The sequence below is a fragment of the Polypterus senegalus genome, chromosome 3, assembly GCF_016835505.1.
Source record: "Polypterus senegalus isolate Bchr_013 chromosome 3, ASM1683550v1, whole genome shotgun sequence".
Classification (NCBI taxonomy): domain Eukaryota; kingdom Metazoa; phylum Chordata; class Cladistia; order Polypteriformes; family Polypteridae; genus Polypterus; species Polypterus senegalus.
In genome coordinates, this window is record NC_053156.1 from 39,428,652 (window position 1) to 39,454,361 (window position 25,710).

Genomic DNA, 25,710 nt, shown 5'->3' on the forward strand with positions numbered 1-25,710 from the left:
GTCAGGGAAATGATTCTCAGTAGAATCTGAGTGCCGGAACCAAACCAGGACAGAACGTCAATCCATCACAACTCACTCATACATAATTTGGAGTTGGCAATTATCATATTACTGTGTTTTTCAACATAAGGTAAAATACCTTTTTTAACATGATTTATTTTATGCTTTATGAAATACTTCATCTGGTTGCTATCTAACAGTTAAACCAACTTTTTAGATCTTTTATTATTGTTCATTAAACAGATGCATATTATTATATATGTATATATCACATTATTATATTATTTACTTCCACTCTTTTATATTTGGAATCTGTAAGAGTTCCAGTGAAGGGAACTATATAAAAATAAATTGGATCTGGGCAAGAGAGGCCTTCCGGCTCCAAAGTCCTAGGTTTAGATTCTACTCTAGGCACTGATTGAGTGGAGTTTGTCTTTTCTCTTAACGTCATAGTTTATATTCTCAAGGAACCCTTGAGTTTGTCTATCAACCTGAACATTTTGCTTGTTTGGCTTCTCTAAGTTTAACCTGCATGAGAGAGTGCACGTATGAACTATAAGAAATGTACACCGACACATATGGAAAATCATGTAACGTATCAAAGAGGTCACTTTAGTTGGAAATCAGACTCGTCAAGTCTGCATAGTTTTCTTTGAGGTAGTTTTTATACATCTTTCATATCAAACAACATTGAAGAACTTGTTAGAGTAATAGGTGGTAACGGACTGCTGCTTCCTGATGTGGCTTTAGATACAAACTCACAAAAATAGTTCAATAATTAATTGGTTTACTTTTGTGCTGTTTTCAAAGAAGCCACCATAATTAGTCAATCAACAAAAGAAAATTAGTGTAAACATGTTTGTTTGATACATGCGTATATTTCCTTATTTAATGTCTAATGTATAGCATTGCTACTAAAAAAAATCATAGTGAAGGCTCTCCCTCATGACTATTTATAATTTAAATAGCAATGCCCAATATTTGCAATGGTTTGTGCTGTTACCACGTAAGACGTAGTGAACTTGAAGGATGCAAGCATAACCAATTGCAGAATAACTCTGTTTTTGTAAAGTGATTTTGGAGTGGTTTTCACTACAGATTTGTTGGTTCACAGTCAGTGTTTTAATTTGTAGTCACAACCAGGATAATCTTTTTTATTTATTTAGCTATTATATCCACAACAAAAAAATCAAATCATGGCCTTCAGCTTTTTAGTGTTCTCTACCCAAAACGCAATGTAACATCCCTTCCTTTATTACACTTTTGCAGCTGCACATCTACAGCATTGATCATCCATACATTGTGTTCTTTCTTAAGGTAGCAATGCTGCTGCACAGACTTATCCAGGAAAGAGAGCAATCCCTGTGTTGCTAAAATTAAATTTAACATATTGGATCTGAGATTGGGCAATTTTTTTGAGTTCAGACACATTACTTTAGCTTTCTGTTGGTAATTCTTTGTAACTCTTAATATAGTGTATGTCTTTAAGTGAAGTTTCTTCTCACTCTGCATTCAAAGGCATCCTCCTCCCTTCTCATTTGAAAACCAACAGGATTAAGTCCTTCATGTTATCTGTAAGTAGAACTACTTTGTTTTCTATTTCTGACTAATTCTTCGATTGCCATATTATCAGTGATTTTTGCACTCTGCCCCTTGTGTACGAATTCTTCAATCACATATAAAAGCTAATTCATAATTTTAGAATATACATTAATATTTTGTGAAACATTTTTTGCCAGTGTTTGGTATGAAAGGTGATATGCAACAACATACTGACTGCTTAATTAAACCCATGTATCTACAGAGCAGCAAATGAAAGAAAGTTCTTCCGGATTTTCTAAATGGCAGACTGATTAGCTCTCTGTGTATCCAGTAACACTTCAGACCTGTCATTTTAGGGGGTATACATAAAAACGTCTCGGTAATGAGTTGCACATTGATTAAATGGGGATATAAAGTGTGTGAATTTTTTTAAAGGAAATATAATTGAAAGGAGTGTGGTCCTCTGTTGACTAAGTCATTAATCAGTAAAGCCTATAGATGACAGAGAGAAAAAAAAACTAATAGGTACAGGAAACTATGACCAGAAGCCATGGATTTTGCCAAAGCATGAATAATTGATTTTTATTACTATATAGTGCAGTTACGTAATATATACAGAAATTCAAAAATACACTTGAACACAAAACGTGACTTTCTCTTCCATTTCAATGTGATCATAGTGATTAACAATTAAGAGATATAATTTAAGAACTAAGCATTTGCACTTTTAGATTTACTGTACATTCTTTGCAAAACACCAGACAGATCAATCCAGTCATTTTCTAAACCAATAAATCCAATTTAAGATCTCAGTAACCCAGGGACTATCAAAATAGCCATAGGCATAAGACAACAACAACATTTATTTATATAGCACATTTTCATACAAACAATGTAGCTCAAAGTGCTTTACATGATAAAGAAAGTGAAAAAAGACACAATAAATAACCCTGAAGACAGAAAGTAACCCTGGACAGTGAGTGAGCACAAACAGGTTACATATCCCAAAATGCATTGATTCTGAAACATATCACAGGGGGAAATCACAGCCTGCATAGGTCAGGCTGATTGTCTCTCAAAAATGTGTTATTAAATCATTTGAATGCTGGATAATGCATTGCTTACAAATACAACAGAATACTATAACCCACTGGCATTAGCTTTAGAAATGCCCCCAACAATCGATCCTCTGAGAAATGGATCACTCTTATTTTTAAAAGTGTTGAAGCACATTTGAAAAAGTTACATTATGTAATAAAATAAATGTTCTTAAAAAAACTAAAATATAATTTGAAAGTTTACAATTTTATCTACCAAAGTCAAATACATGTAAGAACTATTATTATTATTATTATTATTATTAATGAAGGCAACTTAATTAATTAACTAAATTAATTGTAATCGTTTTAAATTTCTGTTGACAATCTCCTACCTGCCTTCTGCTGAGCTTTTCTTAGTCGGTAAGGCAGGTAGCTTTACTTTTAATCTGTAATGTAGCCATAGGCTGTTAGATTTATGTACAAGACATGATCCAACCTATGATTGCAACACACACATCTACAATACAATTATTCATTCATTACTAAGTTACATTTCTAATTTAACACAAGCTGCAACTCATATTGTCCTCATCCATCCATCCTCTTCCGCTTATCCGAGGTCGGGTTGCGGGGGTAGCAGCTTAAGCAGAGAAGCCCAGACTTCCCTGTCCCCGGCCACTTCTTCCAGCTCTTCTGGGAGAATCCCAAGGCGTTCCCAGGCCAGCCGGGAGACATAGTTCCTCCAGCGTGTCCTGGGTCTTCCCCGGGGCCTCCTCCCGGTTGGACGTGCCCGGAACACCTCACCAGGGAGGCGTCCAGGAGGCATCCTGATCATATTGTCCTATGAGAGTTTATTTGTACTGACTGTGTCCAACGTGTATAAACGGAACACTGCCATTTTTATTTGCAGTTACACCCATTAATACCACATTTAGGGATGGCTTCTGTCTTGTGGTCAGCACTGCTGGGACAGACATTGGCTTTTTGCTACCCTCAACTGGAGTAGCAAATTAGAAATATATAAATAACACTGCAATACAAAGTATAAACTGACAATATAGAAACAGTTTAAAAAACAGTAAGTCTATGGTGGGCAGGATAATAATAATTTGACTGTCTCTATTTTAAGAATACCAGTAATTTAATTAGGATGTCCCTGTTATTCAAGACAAATTCAGCTTGGGCGACAAAAACGATTTCATTGAGCCTGCTGGTCTGGGCTTTGATGCTGCCATCTGCCAGACTATATTCATTAGGTGAAAAGAAACACATGCCTCAGCTACTTAGAGTTCTTTATTATGGCAGAAGCTTTATTTTGACAGTATGTGGAATAGATCTTTTTGAATGCCGGCAAGTCTAGTTCGATGACTTCTTATGTATAGCCCTCTGATTTGCCTTTTCTTGTTTGTGGTTATGCTACCATACCTCACAGTGATGCTCACTTTATTGCTAAAAGTTATTGATCATCTTTTTTTTATTCCACATTTCCTCAGGTGCTCTTATACATTTTCAATTAATACTTTGGTATGGAGTGTACATCTTGGGTCACTGAAATAATTTTACCAATGCAGTCTGAAGCAGCTGACAGTTTTCAGTGCTGCCAGGAATGCGCTGTATCAGGGTGTGCTCCTAACCCCTCATTCAGAGTAACCTCTCTGTCTCTCTCATTGATATTGATTGTGGTTCATGTGTCTCTATCTATGTGTCCTCATTCCAGTGCACAGTTTAATCATTATAGTCTCTGAGATGTCTTTAGCAGATTTGAAGAAGTTATAATTACTATATTTGGTTATACAATGCAGTGATGGGTGAAAAGTGCATGCAGTGTGCGGCTGAAGCAGCTGCCTTGCCTTGTGCTGGAGGAAGAGGTTTTCTTCCTATTTTTTTACCATCTGTGATCTTCCTATTAGCAGTTCCATTTCCAAGTTGCAGATGTAGTAACACTGGCTGAAGACCTACTTAATGGGAACAGTTGAGCTGAAAGTAGGACTATGATAAATAAATAACATACTAACACATCTGTTCTGTCCTTCAAGGTATTTAAGGGTAATATCTAGGGCTAGCAGTGCAATGCCCTACACTGATCTGTTAACTTGATAAGCAATCTGAAGTAGATCTATGTTATGTTATATTGCTGTTTTATACTTGTGATAGTTATTATCCTTTCCAAACATCTTGTATTTGTTTTATTTCTTTTGTTTTAGTCAATGTGCCATTGTCTTATATGTAGTAGCTCTATAAACCTGTAGGTTAACTGTATTTAAAAATGTAATTAAGTCTTTTTGTCAAACCATGTGTACTCATCAAAAAAGAAAACTTTTTTGTTTTTTAAGTAGTACACTGACAGAAGCTCACAATATAACAAGACAGGTACATATTCTCCACGATAGACCGGTATTAGGTCCAAAATAGGGCTTAATTATTGGCTACATGTATACTACCAATTCTGTATTCTTGTCTGCTTTCCCATATAACCATAAAGTTTATGGGCCTTAATTGTTTAATTACTGTGACTGGTACTATCAATTTAGGTGGCAGCTTTGTTGTGTATTTTGGTGAAGTGTTGCAGAGGGTATGGGCTCATAAACAACCAGGTCTCCAGCAGTGCACTTAACAGAGCACTGTTGCTTGTTGTAGTGACTAGTTCTAAGACTGAGCCTGCTTGGCCAGGGAACACATCACCATTTCCCATACTTGATTTCTGAGTCGTTTGAGTGAACAGATGTTTGGATATAAATGTGCAAATGCAGCAGAAGGTGACATGATGTGTTCTAGGGGAATTAAAATCTTCAGGCCGAGAGCTAACTTTACAGGTGTTTCACCAGTACCTTTGTAAGTTGCATTGTTCACAGCAAAACACAATCCTGAAAGAAATTAATCTCAGTTTTGGTTGTGGTCCCCTACATGGGAAGTGATCACCATTTTTATGGCCTGATTTACTTGCTTGATGAGGCCCAGCTAAGGATGGTACATGCTACAAGAAATCTCCCAGTCTCTGAGCTTGTTGGCTTCAGTGTCCTTTCCAATAGGTGCTTTGGTAGTCCCCAGTGGGTGAGAATCTAATATTTTAAAATACTGCAAATATTATCAGTCTTTGGACAAATAGCTCTACCTAATTGATGAAGTTATTGACTGCCATTATTAAGTAGGTCTTCATAGCCTTATTTACAGCGAACGTTGCCATTAAATCCACCACAATTGTCTATCTTGAATGAATGCAGTAATCCAATTGTATGTCCAGGGGGATTTTCAAATAGTTGGCACACCAACACTCCTTGACATACTTCCACATGGCCTTATGGAGTGTTGGCCACCAAGCCATCTCCAAGATATTATTTACTGTAGTGTTGTAAATTTCTCGATGTGACTACTGTCTTGGCTTTCAGGAGAGTATCCAAGGAACTCAAGAATTAGAACTTCAGGAGCTTCCTTAAAATGTATGGTCCTTTTCTCTCTCACTTTTCGGGAAACTGAACTATGTGCTTGGGTTTTAGTGACGTCCTGCCAGTGAAGAGGGCGTTCCAATCAACAACTCAGTACTTTGCCGCACACAATGTTACTCCTGCTTGATTGCTTTTTACTACTGGGATGGGACATATGGAACAATGTTTTCTTACCCTTTCCAATAGTACACCTGGAAACTAAACTATTGTTATTGAAGGATCCACTTGGTCAATGGGCAAAATGTGTTAGTGAAGTTGAATACCCACATCAGAGCATTGGGGTCAGCACTTACCTGAAACAGCACTACCTCAACGTGGCTGCACTTTTTCTTTGTCAATACAACAACCAAGAATTGCTTCTCAGTTGTAGAATAGTTGCTTTTGTGACAGTGGAGTAGCTTTGAAGTATAGGTGATCATGCACATTTTACCGTCTTCATTCCAAGTTGACAAAGTCCGGACACATGTTCTTTTTTGCGAATCCATACTAATCCCTTCAGATGACACCACATGGTCTAGAAAGGGAAGCAGAGGCTGTAAAAAATAACAGTTCCTGATGTTGAAGTACAGTTCAGCCAGTTCAAGACGATGGAAGATTGTGAAGTCATGCAGATGTTGGTGTTTGTTTGGAGAGAAGATAGTGGTGTCTATGTATACAAAACAGCAACCTTTCAGCCCCCAAAAGAATTGCTCCATAAAACATTAAAATATGGCTCCTATGCTTTGCTATTCAAATTGCATGACAAGGATATGAAATAATCTCTCTGGAGTGATGACTGTGGTTTTTACAACATGACTTTTGTGCACATGCTCCTGCCAATTTTTAACCTGCATACCACTGCTTCATGCAAAGATTCCTGTATCTTGTGCACCAGGGCAATGGCATATGCATTATGCTGGGTTTTGGTATTTAGGCTTTGTAAATCATGCAGAAACAGTAAATTTCATTTGACTTTCGATTGAAAGGCACCAGTGAATCACAGCTTGTGGAAGAGGGTTTGAGGATGCCATCAGCCAGCATCTTATTCACCCATTCCATTGGTGCTATGCATGGTGCCCCTTTTTGTGAGATTTCAGACCAGGCTGTACCCCAGCTACTGGCCTTTTACAGCTGCATTGGCTAGATAACTTGGCAACCTAGTCACTTTCTATCAAGCCCACTCACACCAGCAAACTGACCATGCCCCATTTGTGACTCACAAGAACTAAGAATGCAGTGTGAAATGTCTTCTTTGGCATGGTAGGTTTCCACCTTAACTGAACTTCCTGCTACTCGTACACAGATTACCTAAATAGTTCCCTGTACATGCTTACAGGATCATACCTTCTCTTACATCTCCAGTTCATAATTGGCTGTGGATTAAAAAATGCAGCATGGAATATGGGCCAACCTCAAATATTACTCCTCTCTCCAACCACAAACTACATGCAGGAACACATAGAGCATTGTTAAGACATCCTACCAAGTCTGCATAGTTAAATGGAGACTCAACTCTGTAAATGAATCCAAATTGCAAAGAACTGAGCACCACAGCATGATTTCCTGCATCATCAAGCTTTTGATCTATACCTGTAGCACAATGGCAGCAGTGCTGAAGTATGTGTACCACTTCTTCACCTTCCCTGGACGTATCAAACATGCTTTTGGCTGGCAAAGGAGAGCTACCTCAGCCTCATCCTGCTCCTTTGACCAATGGTGATCCCAAAGCTGGACATAATCCACAACATCTTGCTCCCAAGCCACACATACATTGACATACAAGCAAGCTGCCTTCATGCTTACAGCGGTGCTCTCATATAATTCTAAAAACTGCTTTTACAGACTTTTAACATATTGGTATGGGTTAGCCAATGAAGATCACATTCTGACATTCTTTTACTTGGATTCTTTGAGAGACAAACATGGAGCATACTCAACACCTCAGCCATCTTTTGATGGTCTCTGAGAGTGACATGCGGGACAAATTTGCACTCACTTAAGCCGGAGTCACCCTGCATAAGACTTTTGGTTGGTATTCTGTAGTGAATTAGGTAGAGTGGAAATAAATATGGACTATTGAAAAAATATATGGAACATATGTGAGATATAGTACTATCCTATCCCTGTTTGGGCACCAATATCAGTAACTGTCCTAGAAACTTGGCAAAAATAAATAAACACTGAATGGTGAGTATGAGGGAGGATTACAGACAAAAGAGAAAATATAGATATGTTAATGAGAAATATCGCATTGTGGCCTAGTGGCTCAGGTGTTTGATTCTAAAGGACAAACTTAATAGTTCTCTTCTGCTAACAGTCTATGTGAACCTTAGCGATTCAATTAATCTGCCTGTGCTTACATCTTAAATGTATGGCAACATTTGTACCATTGTGGGTTATAAGTCATTTTGAATAAAACATTAGCTAAAAGCACGTGTACAGTATATGACTTGCCTTCTACTGTATATTTAAAATAAGTAAAGTGGAGAGGAGTAAAAAAAGGTGATATCTATACTACACAATCCTCCATAACACGCATATCAGTTTTTGAATGCAGCTGCTTTTTTAACATCAGCTTAGCATGTGTACAGTATTTCTGTATTTCACATTTATTCTCAAAAAATGTTTTATTTCTTATATAGCTTGATTTTCTTTGGTATATCTATTTGCTTGTATGCTCTAGATTTTGTATATACTTTCTCAATCTTCAGTCTACCAGAGCATATGTTCCAGGGTCCACACACACTAGAATCTAACTGATTCACTTCTGCACCGAATGACTCCTGTAGAGTTAAGAGTGTTAGGGTGGTAGCTCTTGGAGAATATTTGTATAAGAAATATTCTGAATGACTTTGGCAGCAACATAAATTCATATAGAAATATTTAGAATAATTTTTACAAATTGTTTGTTCTCAAGATTCAGCTCACTGTTCTGCACTGGTTTTAATTTTCTTTTTCTTAATATAACTTATGTTGCCTAAGTCAAGATGTTTTATAACAGAGCAGTTAATTATAGACAGTGGTAGATTAAAAAATAATTTTTCTTGGTGCAGAACTTTACTCATGATTGTCACTTTCATTTTTCTTTTTGGTCTAAGGATTGAGCAAATAAAAAATCACACCATACTTAAGTCTTGAGCTGAGCCATTGTTTGGCTATTGGGAAATTAATTCTTTTGAATTTTTTGAAGAAAGCATGTGAGAATGAGGACTAATGTGTGATCTTTAGGAAAACCATTATTAAGATTAGTCACTTCTTAAAAGAGAGGGACAGTGGTACCTATTCAGAGTTTAATTTTTCACATTCATATTGAAGTTATTCCATAGATCTTATTATACTCTACTTGATTGTGATTAAAAGCCATGGCATAAGAAACTTCAGCACTAATTTTGCTTTGTGCAATGCACTACTGAGCTAGTGCCCCATCCAGTGCTGCTTTTGGACTTGTAATCAGGGCTGTCAAAATAGGGTATCGATCCCCACAACCCTGAATTAATTGAGCATGTCTGACATTGAAATGACACACAATGCATACTTGTAAAGCTAGAGTTGTATCATAACAACCTTTGCCAGCAGCCTTTGTTATATAGCATTTTTCTATAGAGAAACACAATCCCAGGGTATCCATAAGTAAGATCTCTGGAAACCTTATTAGGTACACATAGCAATTAATGTGTAGGACCCTCTATTGCTGCAAGAACAGTATAAAATGACTGAGGTGTGGATTCAAAATTGGGCTGAAAAACATTCTGACTAAATAGCCCAAAGTAGCTGGATGGCAGACCATCTAGGAAAAGGTTAGGCTGCTTCTGGAAGAGGTGTTGGTGAGGCCAGCAGGGGGCACTTATGCTGTGGTGTGTGTGAGGGTCCCAATTACTCAGTTCAGTGATGGGAACTCTGTGCTTTAAAAATGGCACTGTCCTTCAGATGAGAGGTAAAACTGAGGTTCTGACTCTCTGTGGTCATTTAAGATCCCTGGGCATCTTTTGAAAAGAGTAAGGTTTATACCAATATCCTGGCTAAACTTCCCATCACATCTTGGTTATTTTGGCCCCCTAATTATCCACTTACTCTAATTGGATATCTCTCTCATTCAACACCTAATAGCTCATGTGTGGTGAGTGTACTGGAGCAATAATGGTTTACCAGCCCAGAAGCTTCAGTTTGTATTAACAAGATTAATTCAAACTACTTGAACGTGGTACTAGACAAGGATGCCCCTTGTCACCACTGCTTTTTGCAATCGCCATTGTGCCACTGGCAGCTCACTGTCGAAATTCTTATGAGATAAAGGGGATTATTAGAGAAGGACTTGAATAGCAAATTTCTCTATATGCAGATGATATGGTACTATATCCACAAAATACTGTGCCTTCAATCCTAACAGCACTAACAGAATTTCAAAACATTTCTGTTAATTAACATTTCAATTAATTTGAACAAAAGTGTGCTCTTTCCAGTGAATTCTCAAGCACACAATATTAGATTGGACACCTTCCCTTTTATCATCGCAGATCAGTTTAACTACCATGGGGTAAACATCACAAATAAACATAAAGCTCTTTATCAACACAATTTTGCTACCTGCATGGAAAAAAATTAAGTAAGACGTACATAGATGCTCTACCATCCATCTCACTTTAGCTTGAAGAATTAACAATGTCAAGATGAATATCCTTCCTAAGCTTCTTTATCTATTTCAAAACATTCCAATATACATTAATGAATCATTTTTTAAGAAATTAGATTCAACCATAGCCTTGTTTATTTGAAATTTAAAACATCCATGTATTCAAAAGGCGACCCTACAAAGACCTAAGGCAGAAACCAATATACTAACAACCCAATTGTGCTTCACCCACTCAGAATATAGAACCAATGTAGGAAGTATTTTAATGTAGCGAAGCTTTTTCCACCTTCTCAAACATACACAGTTTTTAATGTCTGGAAAACATTCGGAATTAAATCACTTAGAGATCTGTACACAGACAACATCTTTGCATCCTACGAACAATTACACTCCAAATTTAACGTTACAGCAACACATTTCTTTTACTACCTTCAATTTAGAAACTTTGTTAAACAAAACTTTCCCAATTTCCTTCACCTCCCACCTACCTCTATTCCGTAAAAAATATTGATCAGTCTTGAGGACTCAGACAGCATTTCCGTAATATATGAAAACATTTTAAAGTCCCTCCCATTCAAAGATCCCAGAGTACAGTGAGAAAAGGATCTCTCACTCAACATCTCAGAAAAGGAGTGGAAGGTAGCAATGCACAGAATTCACGCAAGCTCCATATGCACAAAGCATACAATTATTCAACTTAAAATTATATATCGGGCACATCTGTCTCATTTAAAATTGTCCAAAATGATTCCAGGGTAAGATCCAACCTGCGAACGTTGCAATCAAATTCCAGCCTCACTGGGTCACATGTTTTGGGCGTGTACTAAATTAACATTATTTTGGACCAAAATCTTTAAATGCTTTCAGACAACCTGGGTGTCACAATCCCTCCTAATCCACTAACAGTTGTGTTTGGTGTACTTCTAAATGGGCTTAAAATATTTTTTACTATTATTGAAGTTTTACTCTGCTGGCCTAGCTCTCTTTCTAATGGGTGGGGGTTGATTTGTTTCAAACCTAGTTTTGTTAAACTTGACCTGCTTGTATGGAATATTATTTGATTTTAATAATACTAATAAAATGTTGAAAAATAATAAATAAAAAAATAATGGCAGCCTTCACAACATCCAGGTAGGTGCTATACATTGGTGATGATTGAAGTGGTTCCACTCAGTAAAGCGCTTTGAGTAGTGAGAAATGTGTATATAAATGTAATTATTATTATTATTATTATTATCCGCTTCCACTTCATCCCAGAGGTACCCTTATTGGATTGAGATCTGGAGGCTGTGTGGTCCATTGGAGTAAACTGAAGTCACTATTATGACACATTATCCTACTGGAAGTATACATCTGAAAAACTGAAGAGTAGCCAAGAATTGTGATGTACAGTGGATTACAATTCATAATGTCAGTAAATAGTTGTGCTGTGTCATTGAGATAATGCTCAGGTAGTAGTAATAAGAGGCCTGATGTATGCCAAGCAAACATTCCCAACAAATTTACCCCACCACCATTAGCTTGTACTGTTGACACAAGGCACAATGAATCCATGGATTGTGATTCTACAGTCTGCATGTCTCAGCAGAACTGAATTTGTCAGGCTAGGTGATATTTTTTCTAATCTTTAGTCATCCAGTTTTTTGTGATGATATACTCACTGCAGCCTAACCTTCCTGTTTTGAGTTTACACAAATGGAAATTAGATTGTTCCCTTCAAGGTTCTGTGTGTTCAGGGAAGTCTTTATTTACACTGCTGTTAAGAAAAGCTGTTATTTAATATTTGTAGCCTTTCTGTTAGCTTAAATTAGTTATGTTGATTCTCTTCTGACCTCTCTCATTAGCAAGTCTTTTTCACTCAGGCAATTGCCATTCACTGGATGTTTTTCTTTTTGTTTATTCCGCCATTCTTTGTAAACTTTAGAGACTGTAGTACATGAAAATCCCTGGAGGACAGCTGTTTCTAAGATGCTGAAACCACCATGTTTGGTACCAACAATCATGCCACAGTTAAAAAGTCACTTAGATCATGTGTCTTGCTCATTATAATGTCTGGATAAACAACAACTAAACCTCTTGACTTGTAGCAGTATGCTCAGTTTATTTAATTTAAACCACATGATCAGCTGCTTTGAGGAACAGTCTGTTTGCATTAATGGCCAGGTAGACTTAAAGAAAGTAGCTACTCAAAGTATTTTTTTACATTTGGAGCACCAACAGGTTTGATCAAACAGTGAGGCAGTGGGAAGGTTAATGTTCAGTGCCTTAGCCACTGCAACATGCTGCATCAATTGCACAGGGCTTTGAAAGCTTACTTTTAGCACATATAGACATTTGAAGTGGCTCCCACTTTTACTTTAGCTGGTTGTGAAAATTTCTGAATGCATATCTCCACTGAGATTTAACATCCAGAACCTGTAATGAACAGGTTGTGCTCACTGGTATCCCTTATAGAAATAATGCTTTTATTTCTGTTTCACCTTCAAATGTCAGTTGTCATTTTCAAGAATGACTTTTGAAACCACTTTGCAAAGGAGCAGGTGCCTATTCTCTCCTGCAGAATCAACATACCTGCATAAAGAGTTAAATGTCACACAAAAATCTGTTGTAAAGGAAACACGTTAACAAAATTTAATTTGGATATGCATTATTTATTCATCAAAAATTTAAAATAAATAAATAGAGTACTACATAATGTGTTTATCTGACACAAGCCTCGCTCTTGAAAAAGGAAGTTAGTCAAGCCCGGCTTTTGATCAGGTTGTTTTACTGACCACCCCTCAACCCCCGTGCTTTAAGAAGATTGTTATGACAGAGGCAGTGAGAGGGGTCAGATTGTTTAAGCAGGAACTAAGGTAAGAGGGCTTCCTCCTGATTTACACAACTTGGTTGAGAGTATTAATAGTGAGTAGTCCTACTTTTGGATCTCAGTTAATAGTGAACAGTAAATTAAAATTATTATTATTTTGCTCTGTTGAAATAGAATCCGTTCTTTCACAGAACACTTTATAGCCTAAATTTGTTGCACATAAGCTCAAAGATTTCTTGCTTCTTGTGTATTAGCAGTGACTGGACTTTTAAGTGCTCTAGGTGAAATGTGTTTAAATCTGAGGAAAGTGTAGAAAATGAAATACTTAATCCTTAATGTTTCAGCAAGAAAAAAAACATAAAAGAACCCAATTTACAAAATCAACATGCTGTACATTACACACAACTGTTTATATTTTTTAAGACTGGAGCACCAGCAACTTGGAATTGTACAGCAAGTCTAAAAAACTGAAGTGGCAAACTTATACTTCAAAGTCCAATCCTCTTTAGAAACAACTTTAAATATATCTTCTTTCATTTATTATGAATTACTTTTAAACATTATAGTTTATGTATTTTCTATAAGTTAACAGTTGTGCCCTGCAATAAACATGCATCTCTATACAGAGTCGATTCTTGCCTTACACTCACTTTCAGAACAGTTTGCTTACAGCTTTTTAATAGAAAAAATGAGTCAGAAAATGGATGCTTGTTTGGTTGGTTGATTGCTTGCTTGCTTGGTTATTCATGTTTTGTGAAGCTGTATGAGCCCTTGTCAAAGTTATTTTCAGTATTCTAGTTTTATATTGCAATGTTAATAGTGCCCTTATTAGGTGTGTGTACAAAGCAAACAAGAATACAATTTATTAACTTGTACAATAATTGGAGGCGGTGAGCGTAGGAATAAATGGGATTTACACTGAAAAGGAACAAGATAGAGATTACAATCACTCATTCCTTATGACATTCCATTTATACAGTCTAACGGCTTGCATACTGTTTTCAAAGATGTGTTTCCCATGAAAACAATGTTATTTCCTGACAATAAGTTTTGTATTGCCACAGTATTAATTACACAATAAAAAAGTGTATTCTCAAATAAATCAAAATAATTCTAAACAAACAACATCAATATCTCTGAGGACATTTCCATGCTTAGAATTCAGAGTTTATCTGTTGTCTGTCAGTTTGTGGCAGGGAAGAACACACTTAAAGTATTCATTCCCATTTTTACATATAAAAAAATTGTTAGTGTTAATTTAACACTTAAAATGAATTTAAAGAAACGTTCCCTTATGCACGCTTTAAGTGTTAATTTAACAGTGGTAATTTTTTTTTGTTCAGGTTCTTGTATAATGTAGTCACTCATTTGGATTATCCCTATTAAGTACTTAAAACTGGAAATATGTGCATGGAAAGCCCATAAAGTAGTGGTGGACAGTCTTAACCCCGAAGGTTTTTTATCAGCTAACTTTTCTATCAGAAGCTAGATTATACTACCAGCTGCTTGTTTTCACTGTTTTGTTTTTTGGAATGATTTTGTTTTGGTTTCCAAACCAATACTCACACAGACTTGCCTTGTTCCAACAGTTACTGATGTTTTAGCTTCTTCATTTTAAAGTACTTTTTCTTTTTTTCAAATGAGCAGTCACAGGTGTAAATGATAATAACATTTTAATTCCTAACTGTCCCTCATACCCATTAACCAATAACAGAAATTACTTATTGTGACCTGTAGAGGGCTACACAACTCCAGGGTTCAACTAAAAAATTATTTTAGCAAATACCTTAACACAGATTATTTTTATTTTTCTAAGCACTCACACAAACACAATTGTTTCTTCTTTCTTCTTCTTCCTTTCTTTCCACCCGCCCAGGTGAGCTTCAACCTCCTCTTCCTGACTTGACTCTTCAAATAGAAGTTAGGTGACTTTTAAACAAATCAGGAATCAGCCATAAATGGGACATTTGTACATTGCAGGGCACTCTCATGCATGCACTCATGCTCAAGCCCCCCATGCAAATTTATAATCAATATTAAAACCTAGCAGAATGGGTCTGGAAAGTGGAAGGAAAATAAATTGGCTTTTTACCATTTCACTCCCAGATTGGTTCTTTTTCATCTTTTTGAAGTTATTATTATTGGATTTAGTTGCCCTTTATCTAAAGCCATTTCGTACCTTGCGCTCAGTTCTGCTTTGAAAGTTTCTGTCTCCACTGTGACCATGAATTGGACTAAATGGCTGTAAATATAAAATGAGATTATTGTGTATTTGTTACAAGTGTGAGTATACCCTATAAAGAATTGGCATAATTAAGGACAGTTCCTGCCTTGTGCCAGAAGCTGATGGAATATGCTTTGGCCCATGCTTTCAAACTGGAATTTGGCAGAATTGGTACTGGATAAATTGACTCTTGGTTGGCATGGTGACACAGTTGTAGCAGTGCTTCCTCACAACAGATAAGGGTTCAAGCCCTGGGTGTACCCTGTATGGAGTTTGCAAGGTCACTCTAGATCAAGGTGTGATTCCTCTGGGTGTTTCAGTTTCCTCACGCATTGGAAGGACATGTATGTTAGGATTTGTTGATGCTAAGTTGGCTCCTGATGTGTGTGTGTGTTTACCCTTTGATGAACTATTGTTCTGTCAAAGAATTGTTCCTTATTTGCACACAGTGCTTGCTGGTATTGGCTCCAGCTTCCCTGTGACTGTGGATTGGATAACGAGGTTTAGAAAGTTGATGGCCAGAAGGACTTTTACCCAAGGTGACTTGTAAAATTAACATAATACACTTTCCACGTTTTCATCTTTTTTTGTTACTTTTCTTAGAATTACATAGATCATGCGTGCAACCATTTCGTGGAACCATTTCATCTTAAGAACGTATATAAATAACATTTGGTATTTTCTAGGACCTGAATGACTGTTTACTGTATAACAACATCAATAAACAGAACAATGTGCTCCGAGTTTAGGAAAAGAAAGGCTTTCAGGCATTATGCAACAAATAGAATTAATGAACTGAAGAAGATCGGTTACAGCAACATGAAACAACAGGAATATAGGAAAGCACAGTGTCTTGTTTATTCTTCATATTAAGGATGGATAACGGAAAGCCTCTTCGCTAAAGACGATGTGCATAAATTAATAATTATTCTTAGCCAGATGTCGAGAGCGCTGTTTATATGCATTTCGTTGTGTCACTGTGTTTGGTTGCTTGCCTGCGCGGCTTAATAACGTTTCTCATTGTGCGGTTATAGCCAGAGGATGAGAAGCGGGGGTGGGGGTGTCGAATCGCGCTTCTGACCTGTTCATCTTCACAAACACTTCCATAAGCCGGAGCAGCCTTTAATCGCGCTAAACTTGCTCTGACACCTGCCCGGCTATGCTGCTGTTTCTAACCTTTTGATTTCCGCTGCGTTGCCAGGCAGCGGTCGATGCGCAGATTGCGCACATGCTTAGCCTTGACGCTCTGGCCCTGTGCTCTCTCTCTCTCTCTCTCTCTCAATATCGGAACAGCTGACGGAAATGTGTGTCAGTCTGTCAGCGTCTTGCTCGTCGTTGACGTCCCAGCACGCAGGGGACGGCCTCGCTCGATCAAGCGGAATCTTTTTTTTTTTTGCTCATGTATGTTAATATCGCCTGTTTTCTTGTCAATGCGCAATAAGTGGTTCATTTCGACCGACTCCTTATCATTTACCGATTGCTTTTAATGTCTTGATATGTGATTTTGAACAATTTTGCGTTTTCCATATTTACTCCTAGTTATGTTGAATGCTGAAGTGTGCTGTAGAAAAAAGGCAAACATTAAAAGGACACAAGGCACAAAACATTAAGTCTCGGCTGCTTCATCCACCAAAACGAACTCAGCAACAGCAGTGACGCTGAACCGTTACTTAAGCGACAACAATATCTCACTGGCCATCCTTTAAATATTTTTAGATATAAACTTGACTGTTACTTATTTCTTTTGTAGGCTGCTTAGTTCACTGTAGAGAATGATGGGTTTCCCGGTACTGATGAAATATTTTGGAGATAAAAATAGATGCCATTGTTGTGCTGGTGCATCACATGGTCTCAATAGTTTTACAGACGTGATTTTATAAACTTGCCCTCAGTTATGAAACGAACAAACTGATTATTTTAAAAATGACATGCCTTCTTTAAAAAAAATAACTTAAGCACCCGTGCTGCATGGATCCTGCAACTGTTGGCCATCAAAATCGAGAGCTAACGTAATGCATTCGGAAGATGAGAGTCGGTGACTAATGCCTATATGAATCAGCGGCCTGTGCTGTAGTCCAACGGGCATTACATATAACGTAATGCCTACGCTCTTAAAAATAAAGGTGCCAGCGGTGGTCTGTCAGAGCGATGCCATGACATAGAGGAACCATTTTTGAAATCCCTAAAGAACCATCTGCATAAAGGTATAATAAAGATAATTTATTTAAACCAGTAACAGGCTCCATAAATACCCACGAATAGATAATAGAAGATTTGTAATGATTTGATTTGATTTTGTAATAATTTGAAAAGACTCCTGCTGCTTACAGTGACCCATGTAAAGTGCGAGTTTTCTTGATCAGTTAGGTAGCCACAGTTCAGATTTTTCCTCGTTATTAACCTTTTTAAAACCCAACGAACCAACTTCATATGCAAAGAATCCTTCACATAATAAAATGTGAAACAATGGTTATATGACGCACACCACAGCCCGATAAATTGTCATTTTAGGACCTTTAATTTTAAAAGTGATATCATGTAAGCTTTTAAATGCAAGCATGTTGTGCGGAAGTTTAGAATGTTTAGAACTGCATCACACGAGGATTGTGATCGGTACAGTTATTAGGACGATGCAAAATAATGCAGAGGTGACATAAAACTACAGGCAGTTATTAATGATTACGAAACGCTAAGTTTTGGATCGTCTACTAAAAGGATGTATGTGTTTGAATAACCAATAATTCACGACTGTATATTGGCACCAGAGCGCAAAAGTAGAGCAACCACATTACACATACTTACTGGGCAATAAATAACCTATTAAACATTGCGTTAAATTTCCACTATTATGAATACATTTTGGAATCCGTTTAATCATTTTTGGGGCATCTGTCATTGTAGCATTAGTCGAAAGGCGATAATCAGTCATGAACACAACTAATGTTAGATCCCCGAAAGACAAGAAAGTAAATCTGAGCGCCCGCACTATAGGTCGAAATCATTTGCCGTCTTTTCAAAAGCCAGTAGAAGGGTCGGGTCATCAACACTTCTTGAAACGAGCGAGAACTCCGTACATTTGCAGTTATCTCGAGCTAGATGTCAGCTTCATTTTACTTTAATGAAATAGATTTCCATAGTAAATAATAGTAAGTACAGTGCGCTAATTTTAGCGCATGTAATGTTTTAAAATGATCATTAAAGAATTCTTAAGAAAAGCATTGAATTAATACGAATAAGAATTTTATATAGTGTTTGTTACATTACTTTTAGTGCAGTTGCGTATTTTACTAGATCGTTTTTCCGACAAGTTTGTGCAGTATAAAGCATGATACAGTACATTCGATATATACACGTGATTTGTTCAAGTGATTTATGTATGTTAATTAATTACAAAACGGCGAAGTGTATTTCTGCAACACATGGCTTTTAATAACATGTCATGACGTCACGAAATAACTTTTAGCCTTTTCCACAAAACATCTTGTCATGTTAGCATATCTCATATAACTTAAACATAACACCAAACTAATCGATGTAAATTATTATTTTTCGACCGCTTAAGACTGAACTGAAAATAGTGACATTGACAAACATGGACGCTTGTGCATAATAAATTCTAATAATGCCACACGAATTTATAAAAAACGCCGTTAAGTAGTAAAGTACTAAAAATAATGTTAACCAAACGTTAAAATCGAGTACTTATGGTAAATGTAAATAATTACTCTACGCAATGCTGAAACGCCAAGTAATAATAATAGTTGCATTTACAGTATACAGGTATACTGTATTTATAACCAGCTCAAAGCTCTTTACATAGTCAGTGGGGAACCACTCAACTCCGCTGTCAACCCCATCAATTCGCAGCAGCCATCAGTGAGCTCGCCACACATTATAAGCTGTTAGGTGGTGAAAGGGTGAGAGAAAGAGAGAGCCAGAAAGGACAGGGATAATTAAATGGAATTACCAGTCGATGGTGGCTAATTTAGGCAGAACGTCGAAAAACTCTTAACTCTAAAGGAAATATGCCCAGGGATCTTTTCTGATCACAGAAAGTCAGGACCCTAGTTTTACGTCTCACCCCAAGAACGACACCATTTTCTGCACAATGTCTTCGTCACCACACTCAAGCTACAGTGTAAGCGTCTCTCGCTGGCCACACCAACACTTGCAGCAGCAACCCAAGTAATCAAACTTTATTTAATATAGTGCCTCCGAACATCGCAGTACACTTTACAAGCAAACCGGAGTTCAAATTGAGGGCAACAGGATAAATTTTGATGAAATGCGAGATCGTCCAATACATGTTTACAAATGCACACATAATTGCATAAAGTCACTACAGTGTATAAAAAATTAAACACATTGGCTTAGTCTTTTGGTATAATGCGACAGTACAGTAAGATTAGTTCGAGTTGGTAGGGAATGCTCCTGTTCCGAGAAGAGGAAATGTTACAGGTGTTTCCAGTGAACAGGTTACGTTATTGATAATGTTAACAGGCGCATGCAAGTTGCTTATGAATCCTTCAAACTGAAAGAGCACCGCTGGGGGCATGCAACGACGAAAACATTTCGCAGGCACCTGTATGCATAAAACACAACAGATGATAATTGTTAAAAAGTATGTGCGTATGTGTTCAGTCTCACTTGCTACTAGAATGACAGTGAGGAATACAGTTGCATTTGAGAGATGACATGCGAGTCTGTCCTCGAAAAGGTTGAGAATTCCTGTATCGTTCTACTTGTTTTTAAAGCCCTGTTCAAGGTTGGTGACTCGTACAAGCTCCCTTTTCTGTCGCTTGTTCGCTCTAATTTTGGAAATGGTGCATCTCTCTCTCTCTCTCGCTCTCTCTCTCTCTTTCTTTCAGAGTCTCTCTCTCTCTCTCTCACTCTCGCTCTCTGTACGGTTGAGCTGGCATCGTTCCTGTTTGTTTTCAGCCATTTTGGGCTGCCAGACTCTGAAACAAACTGTTAAATGGCTGCCTCTTTTTCTCGGTGCTTGTGAGTCCCAGCGCTCCCGCAACTCTTCTTCTGCTGAGCAGAGAAGACGCTCCAGTGTGCGTGCGTGCTTTACGAGCGAAGAGCAGCTTAAGTGAAGCAAGCAGTCAGTCAGTCAGTCTGCCAGCTAGTTTGCGCTGCGCTCTGCTGGGATTAAAAAAAAACAAAAAAAAAAAAAACGGAACTACCTGAGATGTTGCCGCTGCAAATGAAAGGTATGTGTTTCTGTAATTCCCTTGCTGTCGCTTCTAAATAAAGTAAAGTAAAATTGAAAAAGTAAATATAAGGAGATTGCCTTTTAAATGTCGTGACAATTTTTAAAGTAAAACGTGGCGTTCTCTATGCACAGTTCTGATGCCACTTCACCCCCTTCGCCCATCAAGCAGTCTCCAAATTTAAGACAATAACATCCAACTAAAACTGCAGAGGCAGATTTCAGAACATTTAGTTGTCTAATAAGTATAATGTGAATGGAGACCGTTTAGGGTTCATTTGTTTATATTTAAAACCTAGTAGCTGCCCAGTGTACATCTGCAGGAAGATTAGAGAGAGTCACAGGTTAGAAAATCAACTTTTACATTAAACATTATTTGACAGCAAAACATAAAGGTTGGTATTGAATATGTCATGGCATCATTGTTTCACCCCTCACTTTTTCTGCTTTATAGCACATGTTCCCTTCTGGGTTTTCCACCATATAATTGGATATCCCTCTCATTATCATTATTCTTCTCTTCCATGCCTCACTCTCCCACTTTTTGTTTCCATCTTCACGTCTCTCTCCAAACACACCCCATTTCGTTTTCCATTTCTGCCCTTATACTTCTTATTAGATGTCTCTTTTTATAACTTTTATCAACCATTGGTATACTTTCTTCAATTAAAATCCGGCAGACTCTCCCCTTCCTCTTTATTTTTTTCACTACTTTCTCTCATCTTTACTGGCCTGCTGTTTTTGCATTTTAGTTTTAGTTTTTATCCTTTTTGCTTCTGCTCTCATTTTACAATATTTACTCACTTCTGAAGTGTTAGTATGTGACTGCAAACGTTTGTCATATTAAGCAATTAAGAAAGATCTGCTGCAAAAACAGTCTTCTAGGACCTGCATAGATGAAAAGTGCACATAAAGCAGTTGCTGTGCATAAAAAAAAACCTTGATGTATTTTTATACAACAAAAAAAAAAAGAAAAAGGAAATCTTTTTTTTAATCTGTGAGAAATGTGTAATAATTACAGTATTATAATAACATGTTTTTAAAAATAATTTGAAAACCACATACTCCTGAAGTTTTATGAAGACAATTATGCTCAATTTAATAATCTCTGTTCTGTAATTCATCCCCAGTTGTATCAATTAGTTCAGCTGTCTGGCCATGTTTGTACTTGCTCAGTCCACTTTCTGTGTAATGTCATTGTTTATTGCCTGTCCATCAACATTACTCTCCCCATCTTTAATTCTATGTCCTTGTCCAGCTGCCTGCTCCTGTGATCTCTCTCATTTAGTTTGATCTGACACTTTACACCCGCCACTGTCTTTAACTTCAATGTATATGCATGCACCTGTTCCATTTGTGCTTCAAGTGCAACTCTAATACTTAACATTATTAGCATAATATATGCATTTCAGCTCCCTGGACACCAATAATATGTAGTAAATAATGTTGAATAATTTACATGCTTTCATTCTGTTCATTTGCCTTTTGCATCTTTATGTGTTCTCTGTCCAGCTGTCCTTCCTTTTATTCTGGTGATCTGTTTTTAACCCCTATGTCTTAAGGTGTGTCCATCTTTTTAGCCATTCTTTTACCTTCTGATGCTTTCTGTGTTTTCTGTTGATTTGCTTTCCACTTGCCAGTCCCTTTAACTGTTGTAAAAGGGTTTTTTTTTATTTGGTAATAAATGTATGAGTTATACATCTGTCTTAAATATCATTACTATCTTTTTGACAGAAACATTTATGCTAAATCCCAGAGATAAGTTTAATAGAAAAAAACTGTTTCTTGATGCATGTATCCATCCATTATGTAAACACACTTATCTGGGTTGTGGGAAAGCTGGAGCATTTTCTAGCAAGCACTGGGTACAGGGCAGGAGCAATCCCTGGACCCATTGCAGCCCATTGCAATATTGTTTCTCCAACAAAATTAAAGTAAACGTCTCTCAAGAAATGTTATTGACAGTTTATATAAACACATTTATATGATATTGCAAGACCAAGTTACATTTATTTGCATACAGAGAAAAATTCCAAATGGCAGCCCATGCCTACGTTAGTTGACGTTCCTTTAATCCTGTCCTCTAATAAAAGCCCTTCAGAATTAATGGGCTAACTATTAGTTTATGGTCTCTACTTTCACATCTGGTAATGGCATTAACTAAATAACAACTGTCTGTACTTTATACATGCCAGGTGTGTGTGATAATCACCCTGGTTGAATTAAAAATATGACAATCCTTTCAAATTTGGCAGGGTTCATGTGTTAAAAATTGTATGTGGAAGAAGGAATCATAGCAAACATCAATATTATTCGAAAAACTAAAACTTGCAGTATTATCAAAATATCCACAAGAGCAAACTGGGACTTTACAGTTTGTAATAGATGAAGATAATAGTAATCCAAAGCTAAGCGAAAATGAATATATAATGTTTTTCATCATTTCTGGCCATTAAAGGACATGGACATTGTACAGTATATGTGTACAGTTTTTAATGTAGATTATAGTATGGCATAGAACTATTACGTGTACAGTTGTAATACTACATAAGCAGTTAAACCCCTCATAACTAAAACTATATCAAAGTTACAGCCCTGAGGAAGAGGCATGTTAAGCTAATCTACAAATGTTTGTTCATATTTCCATAATAAGATGGATTTGAACAGTGATTATTGAAATGGATGTGATCATTTGGAATGGAGCTTGTTATACTGTCCCATGGATGATTATTGCCATACAGAAGCTTCCAAATAAGTATAGTCTGTTATGCAAAGAAACCGTGACTCGGTTCAGATCAATTGTTGCCTTTTATTTAATAATAATAATAATAATAATAATACATTTTATTTATATAGCGCCTTTCCCATGCCCAAGGCACTTTACATAGGTTAAGAAAGAACAGAAAAGTATACAGTATATAGCATTGTACTAAGCCAGATAAATAAATAAGAGTAAGATAGTAAATTCAGAGAAAAGCCTAACAGACAACACAATTGATGGTCTAGCACACACGCACAGGTTACATGAGCATCTTGACAGAGAGGTAAACTGAGAGAAGGGTAATAAAGTCAGGTAGAGCTAAAAGCCTTCCTGAACAGGTGAGTTTTGAGCTGTTTTTTAAAAGAATTCATGGAGTCAGCTGATGTGATTAATTTCAGTAGGTCATTCCAGAGTCTGGGCGCTATACAGCTGAAGGCCCTGTCACCCATGGAGTGTAGATTAGTGTGGGGCACAACAAGATTGCCAGGATCAGAGGACCTTAGTGGGCGGACAGGCACATAGTGATGGAGAAGGTCACTGATGTAGTTTGGCACAAGGTTATTTAAGGCTTTGTAGGTTATTAGCAGAATTTTATATTCAATTCTGTAAGATACAGGGAGCCAGTGAAGGCGGAGCAGGATGGGTCTTATGTGTAAGGACTTTTGCAGCCGTGTTCTGAATAAACTGGAGCTGTGATATAAGATTAGAAGGGGCACCTGCCAGTAGGGAATTACAGTAATGAATGCGGGATGTGATAAAAGCATGGACAAGTTTCTCAGCATTAGAAAAGGAGAGTAAGGAGCGAACACAGAATATGTTATGGAGGTGAAAGTAAGAAAGTTTCTTAATGTGATTTATGTGGGTGGAATAAGAAAGGACTATACAAAAATAAATTATATTGTATTGTTAGAAAATTGATGGATGTATATATATGTAAAAATGCTGTCTAATATTACTCTCAGTTGATATAATTTTGGTATCATCATTTATTGTAATTATTGTTATTAATTTTCTCTATTACAAAAAGAAGTCCCAACTTGCTCTTGTGGATGTCATGGAGAGTAAGAAATTCAGTTGAATTCAAATTTAAGGGTGGGATAGTGGCACAGTGGCTAGTGCTAGCTTTAGAACCCTAAGCTCAAGTCTTAGTCTGGACACTGTATATATGGAGTTATTTTTTTCTTTCCCTATCTTGATTTTTCTTCCACCACAAAAGCAATGAGGTCACGCAGATTGATGGGAAAGTGTGAAGGTTGAAGTAGTTGATTTCCTACTTTGTGCAAGATGCTGCTGGGATAGGCTCCAGTAGCTCCATGTTGGACTAAGAAGGTTTAAGAAATAAGTGATTTATGCTAAAAACCAAGGTGGCATATCTAGACATCTTCTGTAGAGAGTTTACATATTCTTTAAATATTTACTCTACTTTGGTTTCCTCTAGGGACTAATTTTTTTTCCTACAATTCAATAACATGATGTCAGACTAATGGGCGACACTAAAATGGACCAGTGTTGGTAAGTGTACAATTGAGCCCTGTGATCGATTGGCTTACCGTCTGTGTTTGGTTCATGATTTGTGACTGTCACTGCTGAGATTATGCTCTGGCAAACCAATAATTGAAGATTTTTTGAACCCATTTCTTCAAAGTGTTTTTGTTCACTGTTTTATAAGTAGATACATTTCAGATAAAAAAGCTTAAGCTCAGCTTAATATATGTCAGCATAAGTCATAAGGTTGGTAGGTGTTGATGGGTAGCTCTGCTTTTAATATTTATTAGTCAGTCAGATGTGCTAGAATGTCCTCTATAGATTTGCTCCTTCACCCTAATAATTAGGGAATTTTAGGCACATATGGTGTAAAGGCTTGGAAATTTCTTTACTTTGTCTAGTAAATTAAATTTTTGAAGTTTTAGTTATAATTTTGGAAGAGTGCAATTTTAAATGAGTACCTCTAATGAAGGGATTTTTCAAGATTTTCTGAATTTAGTGGTAAACTGCTCTAGGAAGTGGCATACCTCCTGTAACATTTCAAAGTTCATCTTGAAAGTTCTCTCATTGCAGTTTCAAGCTGAT

General features: G+C 36.9%; 1 protein-coding gene across 1 annotated transcript in view; it reads left to right on the plus strand.

Annotated features, from left to right (window-relative positions):
• Positions 1 to 20,291: 20,291 nt before the first annotated feature.
• The window catches only part of zbtb4 (zinc finger and BTB domain containing 4), a 58,011-nt gene continuing 52,592 nt past the window's right edge, over positions 20,292 to 25,710 (plus strand). Inside the window, 1 exon segment of the mRNA XM_039746997.1 lies at positions 20,292 to 20,880. The gene's annotated coding sequence lies outside the window, so the exon portion shown is untranslated.